The 14301-nt window shown below is 46.2% G+C and overlaps 1 pseudogene across 1 annotated transcript in view; it reads left to right on the forward strand.

Annotated features, from left to right (window-relative positions):
• The first annotated feature begins 391 nt into the window (after positions 1-391).
• Positions 392-14301, forward strand: part of LOC311129327 (myosin-IIIb-like) — a 107374-nt pseudogene continuing 93464 nt past the window's right edge. Inside the window, exon 1 of the transcript in view lies at positions 392-429. The product of the transcript in view is annotated as a myosin-IIIb-like (transcript). The remainder of the gene's footprint in view (positions 430-14301) is intronic.

The raw sequence follows: 14301 nt of genomic DNA on the forward strand, positions 1-14301 counted from the left end.
CGAGCACTGAAATACCCACCATAGGTATCATCCCTAAATTTAACCATTTTACATATCAACTTCAATGGGGGTAGGGACGTCCCAAGGATCCCGGTTAATGACTGTGGTTAGTGAGAAAACCGAGAAAATCAGTTTGGATATGTTGCTATGGAAGGTAAAATACAGAAAAAATGGAGCCTATTAACTGGATGATGCAGCATGTCTACGTTATGCTGAAAACTTTAGTCATAGTATGGTTAGTTGAGATACCTGTGAACTGACCATGTCATGTACCGAAAATTATCAAATTGAAAGGAACATTTGTTATTAGGTTGTTACCTATGCCACTGTCAAGATGTTTGATAAGTTCTCATTTGTGTATTTTCTATCATTTAAATCATTTTCAGGGTTCGGGTTCACAAATGGACATGCAGAAGCAGCAAAGACAGGGTAAGGCATCAATAAAAATATATATATTCAACTTACATGGCTACAATAGTCTGAAATTAAATTTAAGTAGTTTGAAAGGAAATTCAGTTTTGATATCTTTTTCATTGTTGTTATTTTATCACTTTAAAATAGATATCTATGGTGAGGGCAGCAGGACCAAAAACAAACATATGCCTACAGTACCTTGCAGAGAGTGATTGAAAACTGTAAGCTGACATGAAGCTCACATAGAGGCTTTGAGAAAATACTAGATGAAACTCATGGCCAAATATGAATGGTCCCTATCACTCAATACCGAGCCACTTGCATTCACACAGGCCTCCTGTATAGGCTTGGCTACTGCATGCATTGGCTACAACCTTTTACAAACTCATATCAACCTATATGCAAGTTTTAGTCAGAGTAATTTCTCTATTACACTTGAATGATCAAATACAGCGCACATGGGATACATGTATAGTATTGACGATAAGGTGTGTTGTTTTTACTCAATGCTCAGGGGACATGGAACACTGAGGAAAATCACCTCAAGGCCATATAGTTTTCCAGCTACACGGCAGGATATGGTGAGAGACCAGATCAGATACTCAGTTCTTCACACTTTGGCTTTCACCGCTACATCTCATACAGTTAGTCTCATACTGTACAACCATCCTGAAGTCTCGCAAGCTTACATTCTGTTTCGCTAAATGAAATGAGAGCGTAGCGGTCTGGATGGTCGTGGATCAGGCTATTATACATCCTGTAGTATGATATCCTCAGAGCTTGACTTGGACTGAAATAGGTGCCAGTACTCAATTTCGGTGAGCTCCTGCCCAAGTCAAGCACCGGATATTACACTACCAGTCAAAAGTTTTAGGACACCTACTCATTCAAGGGTTTTTCTTTTCTCTTTACTATTTTCTACATTGTAGAATAATAGTGAAGACATCAAAACTATGAAATAACACATATGGAATCATGTAGTAACCAAGAAAGTGTTAAACAAATCAAAATATATTTTATATTTGAGATTCTTCAAATAGCCACCCTTTGCCTTGATGACAGCTTTGCACACGCTTGGCATTCTCTCAACCAGCTTCATGAGGTAGTCACCTAGAAGGCATTTCAATTAACAGGTGTGCCTTCTTAACAGTTAATTTGTGGAATTTCTTTCCTTCTTAATGCGTTTGAGCCAATCAGTTGTGTTGTGACAAGGTAAAATACCAAGTCAATATTACGGCAAGAACAGCTCAAATAAGCAAAGAGAAACGACAGTCCATCATTACTTTAAGACATGAAGGTCAGTCAATATGGAACATTTCAAGAACTTTGAAAGTTTCTTCAAGTGCGGTCGCAAAAACCATCAAGCGCTATGATGAAACTGGCTCTCATGAAGACCGCCACAGGAATGGAAAACCCAGAGTTACCTCTGCTGCAGAGGATAAGTTAATTATTTACCAGCCTCAGAAATTGCAGCCCAAATAAATGCTTCACAGAGTTCGAGTAACAGACACATCTCAACATCAACTGTTCAGAGGAGACTGCGTGAATCAGGCCTTCATGGTCTGATTCTGGGGGTGCTTTGCTGTTGACACTGTCTGTGATTTATTTAGAATTCAAGGCACACTTAACCAGCATGGCTACCACAGCATTCTGCAGCGATACGCCATCCCATCTGGTTTGGGCTTAGTGGGACTATCATTTGTTTTTCAACAGGACAATGACCCAACACACTTCCAGGCTGTGTAAGGTCTATTTTACCTAGAAGAAGAGTGATGAAGTGCTGCATCAGATGACCTGGCCTCCAAAATCCCCAGACCTCAACCAGAGAGAGAGAGAGAGAGAGAGAGAGAGAGAGAGAGAGAGAGAGAGAGAGAGAGAGAGAGAGGAGAGGAGAGAGAGAGAGAGAGAGAGAGAGAGAGAGAGAGAGAGAGAGAGAGAGAGAGAGAGAGAGAGAGAGAGAGAGAGAGAGAGAGAGAGAGAGAGAGAGAGAGAGAGTTTTAAATAATCTTTATTGGGTCTGGGAGCCCACCACACAATAAATACTCATACAAAACCGTATTTACACATCAATTAAAAACACAACTCCAATTCCCTCCTCACAGTAACTGAACACAACAGCCTCTGAATACCCCATATACTCATAAACAGATCAATATTGTTGACAAGTTTATAATAGGCAAACTCAACCCTTAGTCTTGCTGCCAACATTCCCTCCAGCATTCCCACCACATCCACAGACCCCTGTCCCCGAATACTGTTCTTTCGGGTCTTCCATATGGCTAATTTTGCTGCCCCTAACACAAAATTAAGCAACACAACACCTTTCTGACTAAACCTGTACTTTGGCCCAAATATATACAGTTGGGAAGAGAAAACCTCTCCCAGAGCTGAGAACCAATTAGTGATCAGGTCAATCATCCCGACCAACCTGGGACACTGTAAAAACAGATGTGCCAGAGTTTCAGACTCAGCACAGAATGGACACCCCTCCCCAACAGTAGGATCCAGGTGTACCAGATACATGTTGGTGGCTATGGCTCCATGTATTATCCTCCATTGGAGGTCAGCTGTCCTCTTATCAATAGGCAGTTTGTATAATGATTGCCAACAGCCTTTTGGGGAGGCACCTGGACCAAGCACACCCGCCCACCTCGTCGATTTTACCCCTTCCAGGGAAGAGGCATGGGACACCTTTACACATATTCTGTACATGGCCTTCTTTCCCACCTCCTTGAACTCCCCCAGCTCCGGGGTATCGAAGGAAAGCAGCATCCCCACGTCCTCCTCGAATGCCCCCGCCGCAGCACTAACAATCAGTGCAGGGAACACATAATCCAGACCCTCCTTCCACCGATCAGAATTGGAAGTGTCAGTCACATACTGCAGATGAAGTACTGGCAAGGAATCACAGACCTCAGCGACGACCTTCCTCAGTAGGCGAGACGATCGGATCCCCGCTCTTTCTCCCAGCTCCTCCAACGACCTATTCCTGTTCCACATCAGATGACCCAGCTTAGTACACCCCACGCCTAACAGGCATGAACGTAGGCTAGCTGAACCCAGAACACGGGACTGGATGGCAGTGTTGTGAAAAAGAGGCTCTTCAAAAAGCCACATCCCTGGTGGCGTGCAGGCCTTACGGGACTTGACCAGAACTCTCCAAGCCTGCATAACAGACTCATAAAATGGAGTCAGGCCAGGCAACTCACCCCCCTCCAGCTTTAAGAGGAAAAGGTGCTTGTCTAAGCCCAAACAGCCCGCTCTCCTCATCAATGTGTAGGCTGTGTCAACCCAGCTAGAACCGTCACTGTACAACAGTCTCTGGGCTGCTTGAAGCCGGAAAGCCATGATCCTGGAAGAAATGTCCACCAGGCCTTGCCCACCCTCGTGCAGTGGCAGGTACAGGGCTGAAGCTTTAATCCAATGTTGTCCAGACCAGAAGAAATTGACAAGGGTCCTCTGAAGCTCTTGTATCAGACCCTTTGGTGGCTGTAAAATCATTAGTCTGTGCCACAGGGTAGAGGCAGCAAGATTATTAGCTACCAGTACCCTTCCCCTATAAGACAGCTGGGGCAGCACCCATTTCCACCTAGACAATCTGGCACACACTTTCTCCACTACACCCTCCCAGTTCTTTTTCTGAAAGACATCGGAGCCTAGAAAATCCCCCAAAGTCTTCATCCCATCTCTGCCCCACTGAAGCCCCCCTGGTAACCGTGGAGCGGACCCCATCTGAAGCTGGCCTGCCCACAGCGCTTCACTCTTTCCCCAATTGACTCTAGCTGAGGAGGCCCCCTCATACACCTTTAAAGCGTCTGAGAGAACCTTAACATCCTCACCCCCTGTAATAAAAACTGTCACGTCATCTGCATACGCAGACAGTGCTATCGTGGGACCCTTCATTACACCTGGCACAGAGAAACCAGTAAGCTTCGCTCTTAAAAAACAAAGCATTGGTTCAATCGCCAGACTGTATAACTGCCCTGAAATTGGGCATCCCTGCCTGATGCCCCTTTGGACAGGGATGGGACAACTCAAACCACCCCCCACCTTCACCATACACGAGGCCCCAGCATACAGTAAATTCATCCAAGACAAAAAAACATCCCCAAACCCAAAGGCTTTCATTGTTTTAAACAAGTACTGGTGGTCCACACGATCAAAAGCCTTCTCCTGATCCAAAGAAATTAAACCCACATTTACATCAGACAGTTTACAAATGTCTAAAACATCTCTTATTAGAAACAAGTTGTCAACAATAGAGCGATCAGGTACACAGTAGGACTGGTCCTTGTGGACCAACAATCCCAGATACTCTTTCAACCTGTTTGAGAGACATTTAGAAACAATTTTATATTCTGCACACAGCAAAGCAACAGGTCTCCAATTTTTTATGAGAGCCAAATCCCCCTTTTTTGGCAACAGTGAAAGTACCGCACGTTGACAAGATACAGGAAGAGAGCCCTCATGAAAAGATTCACACACCACTTCATAAAAATCCTCCCCAATAGACCCCCAAAAGTGCTTATAAAACTCAGATGGTAAACCATCAATGCCAGGGGCTCGGCCTGTTGAGAGCTGCATAACTGCTGTGGACAGCTCTTGCAGTGTAATGTCAGAGTCCAATGCGACTCTTTGCTCAGATCCCAATTGAGGAAGACCGTGTAACAACTGTTCAGTACACAGAGAGTCACAATCCTCCGCCTTATAGAGGGCAGAATAGAAATCCACGGCATGTTGACACATTTCACTGTCATCCGTGGTCACCTTCCCATCAGGGAGACGAAGGCAGACCATCTGTTTACGTTGCAATGTCGACTGTCCTAGGTTTAAAAAAAAAAGCACTAGGAGCATCCATATCCTTGAGGGAAGCGAAACGAGACCTAATCAAGGCACCCTTCACTCTTTCATGCAGAAACGACCTCAATTCATGTTTCTTGTCCAGTAAGTTCATGACTAGTCCGGGGTCATTCTGAGTGAGCAACTTCAATTCAATAGATTTAATGTCCTGTTCAAGGGCCCTGATAGTCTCTTTAACTTCAATTCGAGACAGAGCAGTATACTGTTGACAAAATAATCGTATTTGGGCCTTCCCAACCTCCCACCATTGTCTCAAAGACTCAAAATTCCCTTTTGTAACCCTCCATTTTTCCCAAAACAACAAAAACCTTTCACAAAACATGACATCATGTAACAATTTAACATTAAAATACCAATAAGATGATGACCTTCGTGGACAGGACAAGTGAATATCAACAGTGACAATATGGTGATCAGAGAAACCCACAGGAGTAATGTCACACCTTCCAACCCTACTACAGTATTGCTCAGATACATACAACCTGTCTAACCTTGCTGCACTGACATGACCTTCATTAACTTTTAGCCATGTGTACTGCCTAACTTTTGCATTCTTTACTCTCCACACATCAGAAAGCTCAAACTCAGTTAATAGACCAGACAGACAAATTGCTGACCGCAGGTGAGGTTCTTCAGCGGTGCGATCAACAGTAAAATCCACTGTACAGTTCCAGTCCCCCCCTAAAACCATACACCCCTCTTGGTCACACTGTCTTAAGGTTTCCTTTATTTTATCAAAATCAACAATACGCTTTGTACCCTCATTAGGAGCATAAACATTCCAAAAAAACAACAAAAAAAACATAACATCCACCTTGACCAATAAAACCCGACCCTTGACAATCTCTGTTGTAGATACCACAGTCACCCCTAAGCCTGAAGAAAACAAGATTGCCACCCCAGCACTGAAATTAGTACCATGACTGAGTATATGCTGTCCCTCCCACCACATACCCCAGTCAACCTCATTTTCCTCATCACTATGTGTCTCCTGTAGGAAAACTACATTAAGCCTTTTCTGTTTTATTACTTCTAATACCCAAGCCCTCTTATTCCTGTCCCTTCCTCCATTATTATTGAGAGAACCTACCCTTAGTACCTCCATATAGAAAATAAAAAGGAAAAGCAGAAGATACCACAGAGAAACCAGACAAAGAGAATAGAACACCCTATGAGGCATAATCATCATCATTATTTAAATTTTCTCTTAACCTGACCACGTTTCCCACCACCTTTTGCTGCTGCAACAGCAGTAACAAATTTCCTCAAGCGAAACCGCTTCTTCTCACTCAACTGGTCTAACCCCACCGTCTTCTGTAACATCACAGCTGACCTCACAAACTTATCAACATCAAAATAATCTGCCAATTTGACAGATTTCCCAAAAGTCTGATCCAGAAACCCATTTACCTCCTCTAGATCGTAAATTGAGTCCTCACCAGCTGATATCGTATCAAGAGAGATATCCATATCCTTCTCCTGATCCTCCTCAACTGAGGCCACAGACCACTGACTCCCCTCTACCACATCCCTCCCACTACCTGGGAGACTAGCCCCACCTGAACCCCATTACTCGTAGTGGGCATCTCCTCCACTACCTGGGAGACTAGCCCCACCTGAACCCCATTACTCGTAATGGGCATCTCCTCCACTACCTGGGAGACTAGCCCCACCTGAACCCCATTACTCGTAGTGGGCATCTCCTCCACTACCTGGGAGACTAGCCCCCCCTGTACCCCAGCACTCATAGTGGGCATCTCCTCCACTACCTGGGAGACTAGCCCCCCCTGTACCCCAGCACTCATAGTGGGCATCTCCTCCACTACCTGGGAGATTAGCTCCACATGAACCCTCTCCTGTAACCCATTACTTGTAGTGGGCATCTCCTCCACTACCTGGGAGATTAGCTCCACATGAACCCTCTCCTGTAACCCATTACTTGTAGTGGGCATCTCCTCCACTACCTGGGAGATTAGCTCCACATGTACCCCCTCCTGTACCACAGCACTCGTACTGGGCACCTCCTCACCAGTCTGAGGAAATGGCCCTTCAGATCCATCCTTACCTTCTACAACAATTTTTTTCTGCTGCATAACATTTCCCTCTGGTACAAGTTGCACCTCTGTGCCCTCAACACGGACAACTTGTTCCTCAGCAACAGATGCGTGTGGCTGCTCTACCACTGTCAGCCCACCTCTTCCAACATCAGTGGGCCCAGGCGTTACGAGGACCACCTGCGCCCCTCCCTCTGCCTTCTCCCTTTTCGGGCAAGCATGTCGCTTATGACCAACATCCCCACACTCAAAATACCGTTGACTACCCGTACTAGCATAAGCCATATACAGTCTATTGTCATACTTGACTTTAAACGATAACTCCAAAGTCTGCTCCGGTGAGTCCAAAAACATAAACACATGTCGCCGAAACGACATTACCTGTTTCAACGCCGGGTGTTTGCAACCCAATGGGACAACCTTAATTGAACTTGCAAACTTCCCAAAGCGCAATAACTCGCGCTCCAATAGCTCATTTGGAATGAACGGCGGTACATTTGAAATCGTTACCCTTGTTGACGGAGAAAAAAGCGGCGTAACTTGAATAAACATTCCTTTAAGAAGTATGCCATGCTCAACCATACGATCAACAAGGCGCTCTTCTTTAAGAAATACCACCACCGCTTTATTCATCCGTGACGCATAAGCAACATTCTCATATCCTACCTTCTCTCCAACGGCGACCAGAACCTCTTCCACCGTGACAGTAGCTTCAGTAACACACCTAAAGCCGTGCCGAAGTGACAGGGACGGCGTCCCGATTCGGCCCGCCATCCCCACCAAAATCAGGGTAATTTCGACACGAAAAACAATATACTTAATTCTACCACAACAAGAAAATATAAATAATAACCTTAATCATGCATAGAAGAAAAAAGGATATCACCAAGAAAAGGAAAACCCAGGATATCTAACTCTACACAACACTCGCACTTAGCACTCAAACAATTCCCAGCACGCACCAAACACTCCCAGCATGCAGAGAGAGAGAGAGAGAGAGAGAGAGAGAGAGAGAGAGAGAGAGAGAGAGAGAGAGACCTGTAACTGCCACCATGTACACACACACTCTCTGGCTGCACCTATGAAGAATCATAATGCTTTGGTGAATCATGCAAAATATACCTATGCAGTACCTGTACCTGATTAAACACATTGGAGAGCTAGGGGAAAATATGTTGTATGTCATATTGTGACATTTACTGGCTCCAATACTGAGTGCATTGCTGTAAACTCCTGGCAAATGCTTTTGGCTTTATCCATCAATGAGGCTGAGCGCACATACCTATGTTATACATTTATAATAAATGTTCCGGTTTGTGTACAAAACATTAGGAACACCTGCTCTTTCCATGACATAGACTGACCAGGTGAATCCCGGTGAAAGCTGTTATCCCTTATTGATGTCACTTGTTAAATCCACTTCAATCAGTGTAGATGAACGGAAGGAGACAGGTTAAAGAAGGATTTATAAGCCTTGAGACAATTGAGACATGGATTGTGTATGTGTGCCATTCAAAGGGTGAATGGGAAAAACAAAATATTTAAGTGTCTTTGAACGGGGTATGGTAGTAGGTGCCAGGTGCACAGGTTTGAGTATGTCAAGAACTGCAACGTTGCTGGGTTTTTCACGCTCAACAGTTTCCTGTGTGTATTAAGAATGGTCCACCACCCAAAGAACATCCAGCCAACTTGACACAACTGTGGGAAGCATTGGAGTCAACATGGGTAAGCTTTCGACACCTTGTAGAGTCCATGCCCCGACGAATTCAGGCTGGTCTGAGGGCTAAAGGTGTGCAACTCAATATTAGAAAAGTGTTCCTAATGTTTTGTACACTCAGTGTACATTATTATGTTGGCTGGGGCATCCAACTGCATTGTTTGCATACATTAAGAGCATTGCATTCTGTATGACATCTCTTTTTTTCACATGTTGTTGATACAGTGTTGTAGACAATGAGTAACCAGAGCCTTGCCAACAGGCAGCTTTCGTGTCCTTTTCTGAGAGAGCACTCTTTCACTGTCTCCCAGTCCCAGCCATTGGTTTGTCTCATAGCCATCCATATGGGAGAATGGTTGGAACATTTTCTCTCTCATTGCTGTGTTGTTAGGATATACAGTATTTTGTGGTTATTACACATGTTGTACAAAATACTTGGGTGTAGGGAATATATACATCTCTTGAATTTGGGCTTATATGAAAACAGTTTACATTTTGTGTTGATGGATTAATTGTTTGCATGGAGTAGATTCAATAACGTCAGTTCAATTTAAAATCTGATCTATTCATGATGTACTGACAGTTATCTGTATGAAACGGAAGCTGTTGTAGAAGCGAGGCAGAGGTTATCTTTTGTGTTCAGTCTGTGTGATCGTCTTTCACCTCTGTGTGTTCCCCTCTGGGCTTTGTACTCTATAGAAACATGACTGCTGGTGTTCGTTGCTCATGTGAAATAATGTCTTGGTTTTGCTGCTAACCATTCAGCAAATGAGTACAATACATTGCAGCACACTGCAATGTCAGGCTTCTTTCTGGATCAAAAAGGGGCTTAGGTGGTGGGTGTGGCAGGGGGCGTGGCAGTGGGCGCGGTCAGCCCATTGGCACAGCTTAATTTTAGAGAACATTTTAGAGGCCTCCATCAAGGTATTTTTAAGCCAATTTCCTGCAATTCTACAAATTTCTCCATGGAGCTGAGATTAATTTTAGCAGTTTTAAAGCAAATGTCCTTCGATTCTACATATTCTGGTTTGGAGCTTAGAGAAAATTGTGCAGTTTTAAAGCACATTTTCTGCAAATCTATGCATTTTGCCATCGTTATGCTGTGTTCTTCAGCTCAAACATAATAACAAAATCTATACTGCTAAATTAATCGTTTTGGGTTTTTTCTATTCTCCCTGACTGTCTAGCTTTTATTCTGGCGATTGTTAGTTCTCAAAGATTATATTATTTTAAAAATATAGGTCCGTTATCTTTTCAAATCAAATCAAATCAAATGTTATTGGTCACATACACGTGTTTAGCAGATGTTATTGCGGGTGTAGCGAAATGCTTGCGCTTCTAGCTCCGACAGTGCAGTAATATCTAACAAGTAATATCTAACAATTTCACAACATATACCCAATACACACAAATCTAAGTAAGGAATGAATTAAGAATATATACATATATGGACTAGCGATGTCAGAGTGGCATGGACTACAGTAGAATAGTCGGAAGTTTACATACACCTTAGCCAAATACATTTAAACTCAGTTTTTCACAATTCCTGACATTTAATCCTAGTAAAAATTCCCTGTTTTAGGTCAGTTAGGATCACCACTTTATTTTAAGCAGTGCGAGTACAACAGTCGACATGTTGATAGAACTTCGGCAGCCTAGTCCTCAAATTTGCTTTGTTAAAATCCCCAGCTACAATAAATGCAGTCTCAGGATATGTGGTTTCCAGTTTGCATAAAGTCCAGTGTTCTTTGAGGGCCGTCGTGGTATCGGTGTCACACCCTGGCTCTGGGGACTCTATATGTTGAGCCAGGGTGTGTAGATTCTATGTGTTTATGTTCTGTGTTGTAGTTCTAGTTGTTTCATTTCTATGTTGGCCAGTGTGGTTCTCAATCAGAGGCAACGAGTGTCAGCTGTTGCTGGTTGTCTCTGATTGGGAACCACATTTAAACAGGCTGTTTTCCCACAGTAGTTGTGGGATCTTGTTCCTTTTGGTTTGTTCCGTGTTGGTTGTGTTTAACCTAGGACGTCACGTTATCGTTTATTGTTTTGTTCGTGTTATCACTTTTGATAATAAAGTATGTTCGCTCATCACGCTGCGCCTTGGTCCTCTGTATACGACGATCGTGACAGAAGATCCCACCAAAACTGGACCAAGCAGCGTGTCCAGGAGCCATCGCCAGGGGAATCTCTAGCGGATCTCCGTTGCAACCTCGACTGGGTCAAGCCAAGTGAAGAGCAGAGAGGTTGGACTTGGGAGCAGTGGAGGAAGAGTCTCGACTGGGCCAAGCCAAGTGAAGAGCAGAGAGGGTGGACTTGGGAGCAGTGGAGGAAGAGTCTCGACTGGGCCAAGCCAAGTGAAGAGCAGAGAGGTTGGACTTTGGAGCAGTGGGGTGAGAGTCTGGCGAGAGATAGGGAGGCCTGGTCCACGGGGAGGAGAGACACCCAGAACATTTTTAGGGGGGGGGCTCACGCCGTGGACGACGGGGCAGCAGGAGGCCGCAATAGAGCGGTCCAGCGGGTTGGCAGAGGAGGCCGCCAGGTTACGGGGGCCGCTGGTCACAAAGGGGAAGGAAAGTGTAGAGGCACGGCGAGAGGTACTGGGGTGTGTTACCAGTCCGGTCCGGCCCGTTCCTGATCCCCGCGTAGGGCCAGTGGTGTGTGTCCCCAGTACGGTCCGGCCTGTTCCTGTCCCTCGCACCGAGCCTGTGGTGCGCGTCGCCAACCCAGTCCGGCCTGTTCCTGCTCCCCGCACCAAGCCTATGGTGCGCGTCGCCAGCCCGGCCCGGCCTGTTCCTGCTCCCCGCACCAAGCTAACGGTGCGCGTCGCCAGCCCGGCCCGGCCTGTTCCTGCTCCTCGCACTAAGCCTAAGGTGTGCGTCGCCAGCCCGGCCCGGCCTGTTCCTGCTCCACGCACCAAGCTAACGGTGCGCGTCGCCAGCCCGGCCCGGCCTGTTCCTGCTCCACGCACCAAGCTAACGGTGCGCGTCGCCAGCCCGGCCCGGCCTGTTCCTGCCACTCGCACCAAGCCTACGGTGTGCGTCGCCAGCCCGGCCCGGCCTGTTCCTGCCCCTCGCACCAAGCTAACGGTGCGCGTCGCCAGCCCGGCCCGGCCTGTTCCTGCCACTCGCACCAAGCCTACAGTGTGCGTCGCCAGCCCGGCCCGGCCTGTTCCTGCCCCTCGCACCAAGCCTACGGTGTGCGTCGCCAGCCCGGCCCGGCCTGTTCCTGCCCCTCGCACCAAGCCTACGGTGCGCGTCGCCAGCCCGGCCCGGCCTGTTCCTGCCACTCGCACCAAGCCAGGGGTGCGAGTCGTCAGCCCGGTAAGGCCCGTTCCTGCTCCACGCACCAAGCCAGGGGTGCGAGTCGTCAGCCCGGTAAGGCCCGTTCCTGCTCCACGCACCAAGCCAGGGGTGCGCATCGTCAGCCCGGTCCGGCCCGTTGCTGCTCCACGCGCCAAGCCAGGGGTGCGCATCGTCAGCCCGGTCCGGCCCGTTCCTGCTCCACGCACCAAGCCAGGGGTGCGCATCGTGGAGGAATGCCCACCCAGCCCTCCCCTGTTTGGTTTATGTTGAGGCGCGGTCGCAGTCCGCGCCTTTGGGGGGGGGGGTACTGTCACACCCTGGCTCTGGGGACTCTATATGTTGAGCCAGGGTGTGTAGATTCTATGTGTTTATGTTCTGTGTTGTAGTTCTAGTTGTTTCATTTCTATGTTGGCCAGTGTGGTTCTCAATCAGAGGCAATGAGTGTCAGCTGTTGCTGGTTGTCTCTGATTGGGAACCACATTTAAACAGGCTGTTTTCCCACAGTAGTTGTGGGATCTTGTTCCTTTTGGTTTGTTCCGTGTTGGTTGTGTTTAACCTAGGACGTCACGTTATCGTTTATTGTTTTGTTCGTGTTATCACTTTTGATAATAAAGTATGTTCGCTCATCACGCTGCGCCTTGGTCTACTCCGTTCAACGATCGTGACAATCGGCTTGAGGGGGGATATAAACAGCCGTGGCTATAACGGAGGAAAATTATCTTGGGAGATAATATGGTCGGCATTTGATTGTGAGGTATTCTAGGTCGGGTGAACCTAGAATTGAGTTCCTGTATGTTACTACAATTACACCATAAGTCGTTAATCATGAAACACACACCTCCGCCCTTCTGCTTCCCGTAGAGATATTTATTCCTATCTGCGCGATGAACTGAGAATCCCTCTGGCTGGACCGATTCCAACAGAGTATCCCGAGAGAGCCATGTTTCCGTGAAACAAAGTATGTTACAGGCCCTGATGTCTCTCTGGAAAGAAATCCTTGCCCTGAGCTCATCAACTTTGTTATCCAAAGACTGAACATTAGCGAGTAATATACTCGGAAGCGGTGGGTGGTGTGCGCGCCTCCTAAGTCGAACCAGCAGGCCACCTCGAGTGCCTCTCCTCCGCCGGCGATGTTTTGGGTCGTCCTCTGGAATCAGTTCAATTGCTCTGGGGAGAGCGAACAAAGGATCTGCTTTGGGGAAGTCGTATTCCTGGTCGTAATGCTGGTAGTTCTGGTGAGTTACCGCCGCTCTGATATCCAATAGTTCTTCCCGGCTGTATGTAATGACACAAAATATTTCCCGAGCTAATAACGTAAAAAATTATACATAAAAAAACAAAATATCGCAAAGTTTCCTAAGAGCTAGTCACGAGGCCACATCATTTATCTGGTTTTAGTCATTTAAGTTTACACTGAAAGCGTTTTTCCATCCCCAATTATTATAATAAAACATTTTACACTGAAAAAACGCTTACATACTGACCAGACCGCACATCGCCAGTATGTTGATTTTGTCCACCCACACCAGACGAAATCAGGACACGCAAGTTGAAATATCAAAACGAACTCTGAACCAACTATATTAACTTAGGGACAGGTCGAAAACCATTAAACATGTATGGCAATTTAGCTAGCTAGCTTGCTGTTGCTAGCTAATTTGTCCTGGGAAATAAACATTGGGTTGTTATTTTACCTGAAATACACAAGGTCCTCTACTCCGACAATTAATCCACAGATAAAAGGGTAAACCGAGTGAGTTTCTAGTTCTCTCCTCCTTCAGGCTTCTTCTTCTTCTTTGGATTTTATATGGCGGTTGGCAACCAACTTTAAGGTGCATTACCACCTGGAGTGTGGACCTTCGTTCATCTTTCGATCACCCATGTGGGTATATGCTCCTAAAAACCAATGAGGAGATGGGAGAGGCGGGACTTGCAGCGCATCGAGCATCACAAA

This window comes from Coregonus lavaretus (assembly GCF_964263955.1).
Source record: "Coregonus lavaretus genome assembly, chromosome: 5".
NCBI lineage: Eukaryota > Metazoa > Chordata > Actinopteri > Salmoniformes > Salmonidae > Coregonus > Coregonus lavaretus.